Source organism: Anomaloglossus baeobatrachus, chromosome 5 (assembly GCF_048569485.1).
Source record: "Anomaloglossus baeobatrachus isolate aAnoBae1 chromosome 5, aAnoBae1.hap1, whole genome shotgun sequence".
Taxonomy (NCBI): domain Eukaryota; kingdom Metazoa; phylum Chordata; class Amphibia; order Anura; family Aromobatidae; genus Anomaloglossus; species Anomaloglossus baeobatrachus.
Window position 1 is genome coordinate 469,622,676 of NC_134357.1, and position 13,751 is coordinate 469,636,426.

The following is a 13,751-nucleotide window of genomic DNA, read 5'->3' on the forward strand; positions in this document are numbered from 1 at the left end:
CGGTGTTTAACCTTTCCTCACGCCTGTGCATTACAGTACCTTGATCTGCCCTCAGCAGGGCAGATCAAAGTGCGCCTGAGCAGTACCGCAATGCCGGCCTGGGCTTGATAGGAGGACTGAGACTGCAGCAGAGAGGAGGCGTCAGACTGGAGAGCAGCGACACCCATCGGATTGGACCACCCCCCGGTGAGTAATATAAAAAGGTGTTTTACACGCTATACAGCGTGGCATGGGCACTTATATACAGCATTTCAGAATGCTGTATATAAGAGCTTATTGGTTGTGGCCGCAGCTTATAGTCGCCAGATCTGGTGACAGGCTTCCTTTAGCCCTCCTGAATGCTGCAATCAGTGCAATCGCAGAATTCAGAAGGCAGGGAGAGGAATTGTTAACCTCTCCCTGGCAATCGGGTCCCTGAATTGCGATTACAGGGATCCGATCGCTGCCATAGTAGCCATGGGTCGTCACCGTGACGACCCGGGGTTACTGAGCTAAGGAGAGCCTCGCACACACTGCTGAGGCAAAGTGCTGCTCTATAATTCCCTATAGTGATAAAGCACTGCAGGTGTGAATTATAGACATGCAGGAAATCAACACAGAAACAATGACATGCTGCTTCTTTTTTCAGCAACAAAATCTGCAAGAAAAAGGAGCTTGTGTACAGCAAGTCAGGATTTTCATATACTTTGCTGGGATGCTTATTCCTTGCTTTTATGGATTAAAAGAAGCAAGGAAAAATGCATGAAAAAACACAAAAAACCCTCGAAGTGGGCCTTACAAGATGTAACTCTGAGGCCTAAGCCACACGGCGAGAAAATCGGTGCGAGTGGAGTGCGATAAAACATCGCATTCCCCTCGGACCAATTCTAGCCTGTGTGACAGCACACATGAGCGATTGTTTTCTCAGCCCTAATCGGACCGAGAAAACAATCGCAGCATGCTGCGATTGTAATCCGAGACTCTTTCTCTCGCACCCATTCAAGTGAATGGGGCGAGAGAAAAATCGCACTGCACTCGCGGTACACCGGTGTACCGTGCGTGCAGAGCGAGAATGTCTATAGCCGGCTACACAGGCGAGAGGGAGAGAAATCCCTCCCTCCCCTCCTGAGTGCCGGCCCGCCCCCCGCAGCTGAGGTCTGCTCGCACTAACGGACCTCAGTTGCAAGGACACAAGCATGAGACTCGGCTCTGCTGTACTGCCAGCACGAGCCGAGTCTCATGCAAGGGGATCGCAGTAGTCCCCGTGTGGCCCCAGCCTAAGGGCGGCTTTGCACGTTGCAACATCGCACGTGCGATGTCGGTGGGGTCAAATCGAAAGTGACGCACATCCGGCATCACTTTCGACATCGTAGTGTGTAAATCCTAGATGATACGATTAACGAGCGCAAAAGCGTCGTTATCGTATCATCGGTGCAGGCTCCGACTTTTTCAAAAAAATTACGCTGCCGCGACAGGTACGATGTTGTTCCTCGTTCCTGCGGCAGCACACATCGCTGTGTATGAAGCCGCAGGAGCGAGGAACATCACCTTACCTGCCGCTGCCGGCTAAACGGAAGGAAGAAGGTGGGCGGGATGTTTACGTCCTGCTCATCTCCACCCCTCCGCTTTGATTGGCCGCCTGCCGTGTGATGTCGCTCTGACGTTGTACGACCCGCCCCCTTAGGAAGGGGGCGGGTCAACGGCCAGAGCAACGTCGCAGGACAGGTGAGTTCATGTGAAGCTGGCGTAGCGATAATGTTCGCTACGCCAGGAATCACAAGATATCGCTGCTGCGACGGGGGCAGGGACTATCGCGTGCAACATCGCAGCATCGGCTTGCAATGTTGCAATGTGCAAAGCCCGCCTTAAATTACTTATCCTGGACTGATTTTAGGTGTCCAGCATAAATGAGTTCACTCCAACAGATCTCTCAGAAAACTTTTTGTTTCCTTTCAGAATCAATGGAATACAATACCACAAGATACTTGCACAAAGGGGGACCATTGATTGTAAACAAGATTTTGTTATTTTGCACTCCAAATAAAAGTACATTTTTCTAACAAATTAATTCATGATCACATAGCAAAGATTAGTACACCCCAAGTATTGGGAGCAAAGCTAATGTTTACACTAAAAATGTATTATAGACAAGAACTCATCCAAACATCTAAGTCTAATTACCGTATTTTCCATTTTATAAAAGACGCACCCCAAATTTAGAATTTAAAAAAAAATAAAAATAATAATAATGGGGTCCGTTTTATACTCCGGTGTTTTCTTACCAGAGGGTCACAGGAATATTGCTGATGGGGGCTGCGCTGGCAGTGGTTGGGGCTGCGCTGGCAGTGGTTGGGGCTGCGCTGGCAGTGGTTGGGGCTGCGCTGGCAGTGGTTGGGGCTGCGCTGGCAGCGGTTGGGGCTGCGCTGGCAGTGGTTGGGGCTGCGCTGGCAGCGGTTGGGGCTGCGCTGGCAGCGGAGGTTGTGCTGGCTGTGTCGAGCAGGCCAGCAAGATCTTGAGCCGAGAGATTCATCTGCGCACGCGCCGACTCCGGGTGCCATCACTTGGAGCCACAGCATCTGGGACACCTGCCGCACCGCCCTGCTCCAAACAACCACCGCAGCCCGTACAGACAGCACAGCCAGCCGGCTGCCCGCACAGAGAGGCAGCCAGCTGCACAGCCCCCGGGCCAATTTTCCACCTCCCGGTAAGCTGTATGCAACTCTCATTTTCCTCCCAAATTTTTGACAGGAAAAGTGTGCCTTATAATCTGAAAAATACAGTATTCATTAGGTAGGTGTTGAGCAGACAGGTGACTATAAAAAGGAGTTACTCAACAAATAAAACACCTTCCCATTTCATGCGGTCTGCAATAGCACCACATGGAAGAGAAGTGTCTCAAGACCTGAGAAAGAAAATAATTTCTTTGCACAAGAAAGGTGAAGGCTACAATAAGATCAGCAAAGCTTTACTTATCAGTCAGAACACTGCAGCAAAAGTGATCCAAAAATTTAACAAACATGAAAAATCTCTCAGATACGTCCAGGCTGACCATGGAGGCTACCACCTACACAGGAGCGTTTTCTGATGAGGGGGGGTTGAAGAAAATTGACATGCAAATTCAAAACCAAACCTGGGGGGGCGGGGTTCTGTGACACAATATAACGTACCCTGCAGAGTAAAAGCATGCATGGGGGGGTCATCCACATAGGAAGCTTCTCCTAAAACCCATACACTAAAAAGGCAGTCCAAAATTTGTCAAGGCCAATGCTGAAAAATATTAAGACTACTGGGACTCTATACTGTGAAGAAACAAAGATAAATTAAACTGATGGCTTCAAAACTTTATGAAGTTGCAAAGGTGAGAAGTACAAAGAATGTTGTCTGGTGCCAACAGTGGAACATGGTGAGGGCAGTGTGCTTATGTGGGGCTCCATGAGTGTGCTGGTGCTACATTTCATTGAGGGCATCATGATTTAACAAATGTACTGCTCTTGATTGAAAGAGAAGATGCTGCCATCGCTCTGTGCCCTTAGTAGACGTGCACCTTTCCAAAATAACAATGATCCAAAACACACATCTGTTGCAATTGTGAAGAAAAACAGGGTGAAAGTGATTCAGTGTCCAAGTGTCTCCGGATCTGAACCAACCAAACACCTATGGGGAATTCTGAAGAGACAAGTTGTCATCACTCTCCATCCAGCATCCAGGCTTTAAGGGCGGCTTTGCACGTTGCAACATCGCACGTGCGATGTCGGTGGGGTCAAATCGTAAGTGACGCACATCCGGCGTCACTTTCGACATCGTTGTGTGTAAAGCCGAGATGATACGATTAACGAGCGCAAAAGCGTCGTTATCGTATCATCGCTGCAGGCTCCGACTTTTTCATAATTGCGATGCCGCGACAGGTACGATGTTGTTCCTCGTTCCTGCGGCAGCGCACATCGCTGTGTGTAAAGCCGCAGGAGCGAGGAACATCTCCTTACCTGCGGCGGCTACGGAAGGAAGGAGGTGGGCGGGATGTTTACATCCTGCTCATCTCCGCCACTCCTCCGCTATTGGCCGCCTGACGTGTGACGTCGCTATGACGCTGCACGACCCGCCCCCTTAGGAAGCAGGCGGGTCGCCGGCCAGAGCGACGGTCGCAGGGCAGGTGAGTGCATGTGAAGCTGGCGTAGCGATAAATTTCGCTACGCCAGCTATCACAAGATATCGCAGCTGCGACGGGGGCGGGGACTATCGCGTGCGACATCGCAGCATCGGCTTGCGATGTCGCAACGTGCAAAGCCCGCCTAAGGCTACTTTCACACTTGCGTTGAGCGGCATCCGTCACAATGCGTTGTGTAACACATGTGACGGATGCGTTGTAAATAGTGTGATATAAATGCAATAGATTCATGTGAAATAATGCGTTGCGTTAAGCAGAGATAGCCCTCATCATGACCGCACACACCCCGGCACTACCGCCCCCATCATCACTGCACACACCCTGGCACTACCACCCCCATCATCACCGCACACACCCTGGCACTACCACCCCCATGATCACCGCACACACCCCGGCACTACCACCCCCATCAACACTGCACACACCCCGGCACTCCCGCTCCCATCATCACCGCATACACCGCCGGCACTACCGCCCCCATCATCACTGCACACACCACGGCACTACCGCCCCCATCATCATCACTGCACTCACCCCGGCACTACCGCTCCCATCATCACTGCACACACCCCGGCACTACCGCCCCCATCATTACCGCACACACCCCGGCACTACCACCCCCATCATCATCATCACTGCACTCACCCCGGCACTACCGCACTCGTCATCATAGCACACACCGGCACTACCGCTCCCATCATCACCGCGCACACGCAGGCACTACCGCACCAATCATCAATGCACACACGCCGGCAATACCGCCCTAATCATCACCACACACACCGGCACTACCGCACCCATCATCACCGCACACATGCAGGCACTACCGCACACATCACTGCATACACACCGGCACTACCGCACTCATCATCACTGCACAGACTACCTCAGTGACGTCCTCGCTGACAGCGCGACTCACTTCAGTTGCTGCCTGGAGCTGACAGAGTGGCGGTGTTCTACAGCCGCTTCTGTCAGCCTCATGTAACAGATATGGATGCGTCGCGGGACCTCGTGTGGATTACGCCAGACCTGAAGGGGTATTTGGGGATTAATAAAGTGGTGAAAGAGGGTGTTTTTTTATCTTTTATTCCAAATAAAGTATTTTTTCGGGTTTGTGTGTTTATTTACTTTCACTTACAGGTTAATCATTGTGGGTGTCTCAGACGCCTGCCATGATTAACCTAGGACTTAGTGGCAGCTATTGGCTGCTGCCATTAACTCCTTATTACCTCGATTGCCACCGCATCAGGGCAATTTGGGATGAGCCAGGTAAAGTCCCACTGTCACATCTAATGGATGCGGCAATTCCGGGCGGCTGCCCCATAACGTGGGGCTCCCCATCCGGAGAATACCAGCCTTCAGCCATGTGGCTTTACCTTGGCTGGTATCAAAATTAGGGGGGACCGCACGCCATTTTTTTTTTTAAATTATTTACTTATTTTACTGCACGATATAGACCCGCCCACTGGCGGCTATGATTGGTTGCAGTGAGACAGCTGTCACTCAGCGTGGGGGTGGGTCTGACTGCAACCAATCATAGGCACCGGTGGGCGGGGGAAGCAGTGAATACTAGATGGAATAATGAGCGGCTGCCATTTTCAAAAGAGGAAAAGCCGCTGGAGCTTTGTGACAACTGTGCAGCGTCGCGCCCGTGATCGGTGAGTATGAGAGAGGGGGTGAGAGGGAAGAGAGAGACCAGGAGTGATTTTAAATGATTTAGATCAATCTGCTGGACATGCTGAGCATGCTCAGTAGAACGCGACGGAATCAGTCAGCGGATTCTGCCGCTTAGCGCATAGCGGCGGAATCCGCCACCATAGATAATCATTAGACACCTTGGCGGATTCTAACGGAATCCGTCAAGGTGCGTTATTTTAACGACCCAAAAAACGCTACATGTAGCGTTCCCTCCGCTCGACGCTGCGTCAAAATAACGACCCAGTGTCGTCCAGCGGATGAAACGCAGACACTTGCGTTACAGTGCGTCGTCAATACAAGTCTATGGAGAATAGCACAGTGCGTTAACGGACTGCGCTACTCTCCATAGCGGCGGATTGCGCTGAACGCAAGTGTGAAAGCGGCCTACCAGAGGTCGTTCTTGCAGAATGGAAAAAAAATTGATGTTGCAATATGTTGCCAACTTATTCATTCCAGGCCTAGAAGACTCGGTGCGGTCATTAAAAATCAGGGAGGTCATATAAAATACTAGACGTAGTAGTTTTTGATGTGGGGTGTATTCATTTTGGCAGGAACTAAGTTGAGTAAATCCGAAGATTTTCCAATCAAATTATATTAATATTATTTTCAGGTTACTGGTTAAAATAGTGTTCTATGAAACCTAGTCTTGTCAAAATGTAGCAAATTATTCTTCTGTTGAGGGAGATCTTACTGTTCAAATGGGGTGTACTCATTTATGAGTACATAGTGACTCCACCAGCATAATAGTGAGTGCAGCTCTGCAATTTAATACAGGCTGTAACTCAGGATCAGAACAGGTCAAGTCATGTATGTACCCGTTGATAACACACTAAAATGGGGTCACAGAAAGATAAAAAGAGTGTTTTTTTTTCTTAAATTCCTCTGCACTATAAAGTAGAATGACCACCAGTAATAAACTGTACAATGATATTTAAAATGAAATGATTCATTAAATAGTAATACTGTAACTATAAATTATAAAAACAATCATAATGACAGACCCTGGACACCGAAAGGGATATAAATGGCTAAATATCATCCTGATCCTGATCTGGGGCCTGGTAAATGTCCACATGACATTGCTCAGTTTTGTATCTCTGCTTTCCCTTTCTATCTGCAGGGTTGCAATATTTCTAGGGAAAAATATATCAGACCTTCATTTAGTCAGAGGACTGCAATACAGAACTGCTATCTGTAACCAACCTAACAGTGTTGGACATTTAATAGCGAACTATAATAATGCAGAATATACCGGAGATCACTTGCAGTTAACTGTTTCCCCCTCATGTTGCAGCAAAGCAAGGACAAGGGACAGGCAGTCTTAAAGTCTGCAGGAACACCAGGGGTTAATCTGATGGCCGCCCTTCCCCCTACAGTGCAGGCAGTGGTGTCCATGCAGGATTAGTGCTTGTAAATTGCCAGCACTGAATTCTTGGGAGAGATGAGACATTTTGCAGAGCTGGGGTTGTGATAACATCAGGGACAGTCTATGGTGTTAGCGGCCATGTGTAACCATGTATGGACAGACTCTCTGAGCGTGTATCCATCAGTCAGATGTCCATCCAGTGACCACTGCCCAGAGATAGATAGATAGATAGATAGATAGATAGATAGATAGATAGATAGATAGATAGGAGGGATAGATAGGAGGGATAGATAGGAGGGATAGATAGGAGGGATAGATAGGAGGGATAGATAGGAGGGATAGATAGGAGGGATAGATAGGAAAATAAGAAAAGAAAACCAACATCATGGTGTTCCAGAAGAGAAAAAGAAGATTTGACCAGCATCCTTCATTTGTCGTAAACGGCTGCACTCTTACAGGAACAGACAAATACACCTACTTGGGCCTGGAAATTCACCAGTCAGGGAGCTTCAAACAAGCCATAGAGACCCTGAAAAACAAGGCCTGCAAAACCTTCTATGCCATCCGAAGGAAATTGTATCATCTGAAGCCACCAGTGAGGGTCTGGCTAAAAATCTTCGATTCCATCATCGCCCCAATCCTCCTGTATGGCAGCGAAGTCTGGGGCCCTCACACTTACCCAGATTGGTCAAGGTGGGATTCCAGCCCAACAGAAATATTCCACCTGGAATTCTGTAAGCACCTTCTCCAGGTCCATCGAAGCACCTCCAACAGCGCCTGTCGAGCTGAGCTGGGCAGATTCCCTCTACACCTTGCAGCTCTGAAGAGGTCACTATCATTTCAGGCTCACCTACAGAGTAGCAATCCAAGCTCCCATCACCACAAAGCTCTGATATATATATGTGGGCCAGATGAACCAGGACCCCTGGCACAGCTCTCCCAAACCCAACTGGACAAAATAACCAATCACAGCAGCCTGACAAGAACCAGACTCAGGAAGATGGTAGACGAGGGCCAGGAGAGGTATGTCAGTGACTGGAGGACCGACATCAACACCTCACAGAAACTGACCACGTATCAGAGACTACAGAGAGACTACAGACTGGCCCCATATCTGGAGAAACTCCCGGATCCCAGAGACCGCAGGACCCTGAGCCGATATAGACTCAGTGCCCACAGTCTAGCCATCGAATCCGGTCGACACAAGCAGAGCTACAAGCCCAGGGAGGACAGACTGTGCCAACACTGTGACCTGGAGGCCCTGGAGGATGAAATCCACCTCCTGCTACACTGCACCAAGTACTCAGCAGTGAGGGACACTCACTTCAGGAGACTCTCCCATCTCTTCCCGGATTTCAGCGCCATGAAGGAGGAAGAGAAAATATATATCCTGCTGGGGGAAGAAGAGAGCGCAGTGGAGATAGCAGCGCGGTATGTGAGCGAATGTCATAGACTTCGAGAAAGAGATCTATGATAAGTCATGGACTTCCATAGCCCCCCATCCAAGATGTGGCCCCCCCAATCCCCACCCTGGATATGCCCCAACCACCGTTACTACAGTCCCCACCGTGGATATGCCCCATCATAAGCCATGGACTTCCATAGCCCCCATCTTAGAAGTGCCCCCACAGTCCCCACCCTGGATGTGCCCCATCCATCCTTCCTCCAGTCCCCACCCACCATCCCCACAGCCTCAGTCCCTAATGCACACTTGCTTTGGCAAAACTAATTTGTATTTGGTCCTGCCAATAAAGCTTATTTGATTTGATTAGATTAGATTGGGATAGATAGGAGGGATAGATAGGAGGGATAGATAGGAGGGATAGATAGGAGGGATAGATAGGAGGGATAGATAGGAGGGATAGATAGGAGGGATAGATAGGAGGGATAGATAGGAGGGATAGATAGGAGGGATAGATAGGAGGGATAGATAGGAGGGATAGATAGGAGGGATAGATAGGAGGGATAGATAGGAGGGATAGATAGGAGGGATAGATAGGAGGGATAGATAGGAGGGATAGATAGGAGGGATAGATAGGAGGGATAGATAGGAGGGATAGATAGGAGGGATAGATAGGAGGGATAGATAGGAGGGATAGATAGGAGGGATAGATAGGAGGGATAGATAGGAGGGATAGATAGGAGGGATAGATAGGAGGGATAGATAGGAGGGATAGATAGGAGGGATAGATAGGAGGGATAGATAGGAGGGATAGATAGGAGGGATAGATAGGAGGGATAGATAGGAGGGACAGATAGGAGGGACAGATAGGAGGGACAGATAGGAGGGATAGATAGGAGGGATAGATAGGAGGGATACATAGGAGGGATACATAGGAGGGATACATAGGAGGGATACATAGGAGGGATACATAGGAGGGATACATAGGAGGGATACATAGGAGGGATAGATAGGAGGGATAGATAGGAGGGATAGATAGGAGGGATAGATAGGAGGGATAGATAGGAGGGATAGATAGGAGGGATAGATAGATAAAGATTTATTTTTTTTGGTACTGTCATATGCTGCAGATTGCCACTGTTGATATCAGACTACAAAATCCACAGCGCATTTTCCTGGTGCGATCCTACCTTGTGCTCATCGGTCTGAGGAGAACGTGGGCGACAATGATTGTGGCTGCTGCAGCTCCCACATCAGTGGTGACCCGAGTTCACAGCCTCCATAACACAGAGGCAAGAAAACATGGATGATCACGATGTCCAGAGTTGCAGTAGCAGCCATATTGGTTGTCACCCAGCAGTCCCTGCAACTGATAAGACCAAAGAGCAGGTAAACAATACACAACAGCTTGGGGACAGAAACCTGGAGGAAATAGAGGGGTCACAAAGGGAGGAAGGAGGTTTCAGTTCCTTTTATTAACCCCTTCCGGCACCACGGTCACACTGATCTGATAGAAGATCTGTAACTGCATAGAATATTGCACAAAGGTGGAGGCAAGTTAATGCAGAGAAAAACAAGGCTAAAAGAACAATATAGAACAGCTCTGATTTTAATATTAGTTACTTAATATTGCGCTACTAATTCCACAGTGCTTTACAGATGTGATCTGATAAACTAGCGGTCCAAAAAAAAAAAAGTGACATCTGTTCTTGTTCAGATCATAGCTATCCCTCCTGACCCCCAGGAATCTAACTGTGGAGCACAAGGCGCAGATGTGCAACTCTGCCAGTGGGAATACGGGCAGATTCCCATACAAATGACTGGAGACCACCTCTCCAATGGCCTCTGTATGTACCAGGGTCCAAACTCAAGATAAATGTGGGGACTCGCATCTACTGTTCATGTATGGTGAATCCTTCAAATACATATACCCCTCCAATGTTTTCTTCTAGAGTGAATTATCATCCCCCCACACAGCCAAAATAAAATAAAAATTGAGCATGTGGGAACCACGAGCAGTTCTGGGTGTATATTGCTAATCCCTGCATAACTGTCCCTGTATACACTAGCATAGATAAAGAGATCTTTAGAAAAAGCATTTCTAAAATCCTTTATGATATGCTGAGTGCAGGGACTAGTCCCAAGGGCGTTAGTTCCTGCGCTCATTCTGCCTTCTTAGGGTATGTGCGCACGTTGCTTTTTACCTGCTTTTTTGCTGCTTTTTCTTCTGCGCTGTTTAATGCCAAAATGGATGTGTTCTTCTATTCAAGCAAAGTCTATGGGAATTTGGGTTTCTTGTTCACACTATGTTGTTCAAAATGCTGCCTTTTTGTGGCAGAACTTTGGTCAAAAACTCAGCTTTTCAAAGAAGCAACATGTCAAATGTTTTTGCCATTTGGGTTTTGAACTGCAAAGCTGAGTTTTTGACCAAAGTTCTGCCACAAAAAGGCAGCATTTTGAACAACATAGTGTGAACAAGAAACCCAAATTCCCATAGACTTTGCTTGAATAGAAGAACACATCCATTTTGGCATTAAACAGCGCAGAAGAAAAAGCAGCAAAAAAGCAGGTAAAAAGCAACGTGCGCACATACCCTTAGGCTAAGTTCACACTTCAGTTGTTTTGCATCAGTCACAATCCGTAGCCTTGAGGAATTACAGAATCCTGCAAAATATTTTGCAGGAATCCAGTATTTCCCCATAGACTTCCATTAGTGACGGATTGCGACTGATGACCCTGCGTTGCATCCGCTGCGTCGCGGTCCGTCGTTTTTGACTGACCGCCGAGCGGGGAGCAACGCAGAATGTAACGTTTTTCAGGACGTCAAAATTAACGCGCCGCACAGGAATCCGTCGCCATCCGTCAAGCTTGTAATGTAATGTATGTCTATGGTGCTGGATTCCGTCGTAATCCGTCTTACAACGGAATCCAGCGCAGGATTCCGTCATGCTCTACTGAGCATGCCCAGCATGTTTGGCACACCCACTGGGCTGTCCCAAACACAAACGGATCATGACTGATACGTCAAAAAACGGACGCACAGCGGATGCAACGGATCAGTTTTTTCACAGGATTCCTGTGAAAGGAATCCTGTGAAAAACACACCCGTTGCATCAGTTGCCAACTAAAAAACGACTGATCCGTTGCTGATGGACCTGACGGATCTAAAACAACTGAAGTGTGAACTTAGCCTTAGCATGGCAGCACGCCCACAGGGGCGTACTAACATGCTATTCATTGCAGCATCACCAGCGGTGGTGTGTGTACCCGTGTTCGCTGTGACCGTTGATCTGAATGCCGGGCATAACCGGGCATAATGCCGGGCATAGTGCGCATAACCAGAAGTGCCAGGACTTCTGATCAGCGGTCACAGCAGACACAGGTACGCAAGTCACGCTGGTGACGCTGCATTGAGTAGCATGTTAGCATGGTAGCATGCCCACAGGGGCGTCCTAAGAGCGTGAAATGTCAGATCAGGGAGATTAAAGCTGTGGAAAAGTGGCGCAATTGGGTCTTACCAAATAAAACACCAAGAAAATTAAAATAGGTAAACTCACCTATAGGGGTTGTGACAGTCACAACTCCTATATTCGCGTAGAAATGAGGTGAAGTGCTCTTTTTTGTTTTTTCATCTGCCATATTTCCAGGTAAAGGTTATTCTTTCACTTTTGTTTTTTTTTATACACTATACCTTCCTTACTCCGGAATATCTAATATTTTGGTATGGTCAGATCCCAATTTAGAATAAATTATAAAAAAGGTAAATATGTACCTATATACTACACATCTGACCTGATTATCATGACAGATCCAAAATGGCTGCCGAGGCTCAAGCCAAAAAATAATGCAAACATTGAGTCACTGAGAATCTGTTGGCTACGGTAACACTTGTGACCTGTAGAATCCTTATAACGATATTAGGGAATGGCAGCGATGACGTCAACGTCATATACACAGATGATGTATGCTATTGGAAAGGGGAAATCACGTTCCTGGACCCTGGGAATAGTTGGGACGTTGCATTCCATCTGAGGGAATGAAACAAGCGGAGGACAAAGAACTCATTGTTACAGGATTGCCGGGGAAGAGGCACACAGTGGACTCTGCGCACAGACACAGTGAGGAGGTTGCCATGGAAAATGTGACGTAAAGCTTTGCCCGAGATGTGACACTGACAGTGGGGGCTGCTGGGTGGGATACATGCGCCATGTAATATAAGCAGGTAGAAATGAGGGAAAGAAGCATTTAATGCTGATGCTTTCACATAAATAAGCTTCACAGATGCCCATCACCCCGCCAAGGCCAAGTGTGCAATATGAAGAGGGCAGGCCGCTCCTCCCATCCCCCTCCACTCACATCCCCCGCCTGGAAAACCAGAGAAAACACTTGATGTAAAGAGACAGAACTCCCATTATGTTAAGACATTCACCGTTACCAAACCTAGCCCAAGATAGAGAAAGACACCAAGACAAAACCAGTCCTAGCACATACAGTGGTACCCAGACAGGCCCGGGGTAAAACACACATGTACCAAGACAGAACCAGCCACAGAAACTAGGATAAAAGCAAACCTAGGCTACATACACTGGGGCATAGGTTGGTTTAAGGGGCACCATAACCTAACCGGCCTGGGGTACATAGATCAGTACCCTTATTGGGCCAAATCCAGAATAGATACATGAGCACCATGATCGAGCCAGACCCGGACTAGATACATGGGCACTGTGACCGAGGAAGATCCAGACTAGATACATGGGCACCATAACCAAGTGAGACCCAGGCTAGATACATGGGCACCATGACCGAGCCAGATCCAGCCTAGATACATGAGCACCAGGACTGAGCCATACATGGACTAGGTACATGACCGCTATGACTGAGCCAGACCCAGCCTAGATACATGAGCACCATGACTCAGCCAGACATGGACTAGATACATGAGCGCTATGACCGAGCCAGACCCAGGATAGATATATGGGCAGCATGATCGTACAACAACCAGTCTAAAAACATGGGCAGCATGACCAGGCTAGACCAAAACTAGATACATGGGCACCATGACCTAGCCAGACCCGGACTAGAGACATGGGTACCATGACAGAGCCAGACCGAGAATAGATGCATGGGCAACATGCCCGAGC

At 48.2% G+C, this 13,751-nt stretch overlaps 1 protein-coding gene across 10 annotated transcripts in view; it reads right to left on the minus strand.

The window, feature by feature from the left end:
- Positions 1 to 13,751, minus strand: part of ZMYND8 (zinc finger MYND-type containing 8) — a 163,713-nt gene that overhangs the window by 126,629 nt on the left and 23,333 nt on the right. The window lies entirely within an intron of this gene.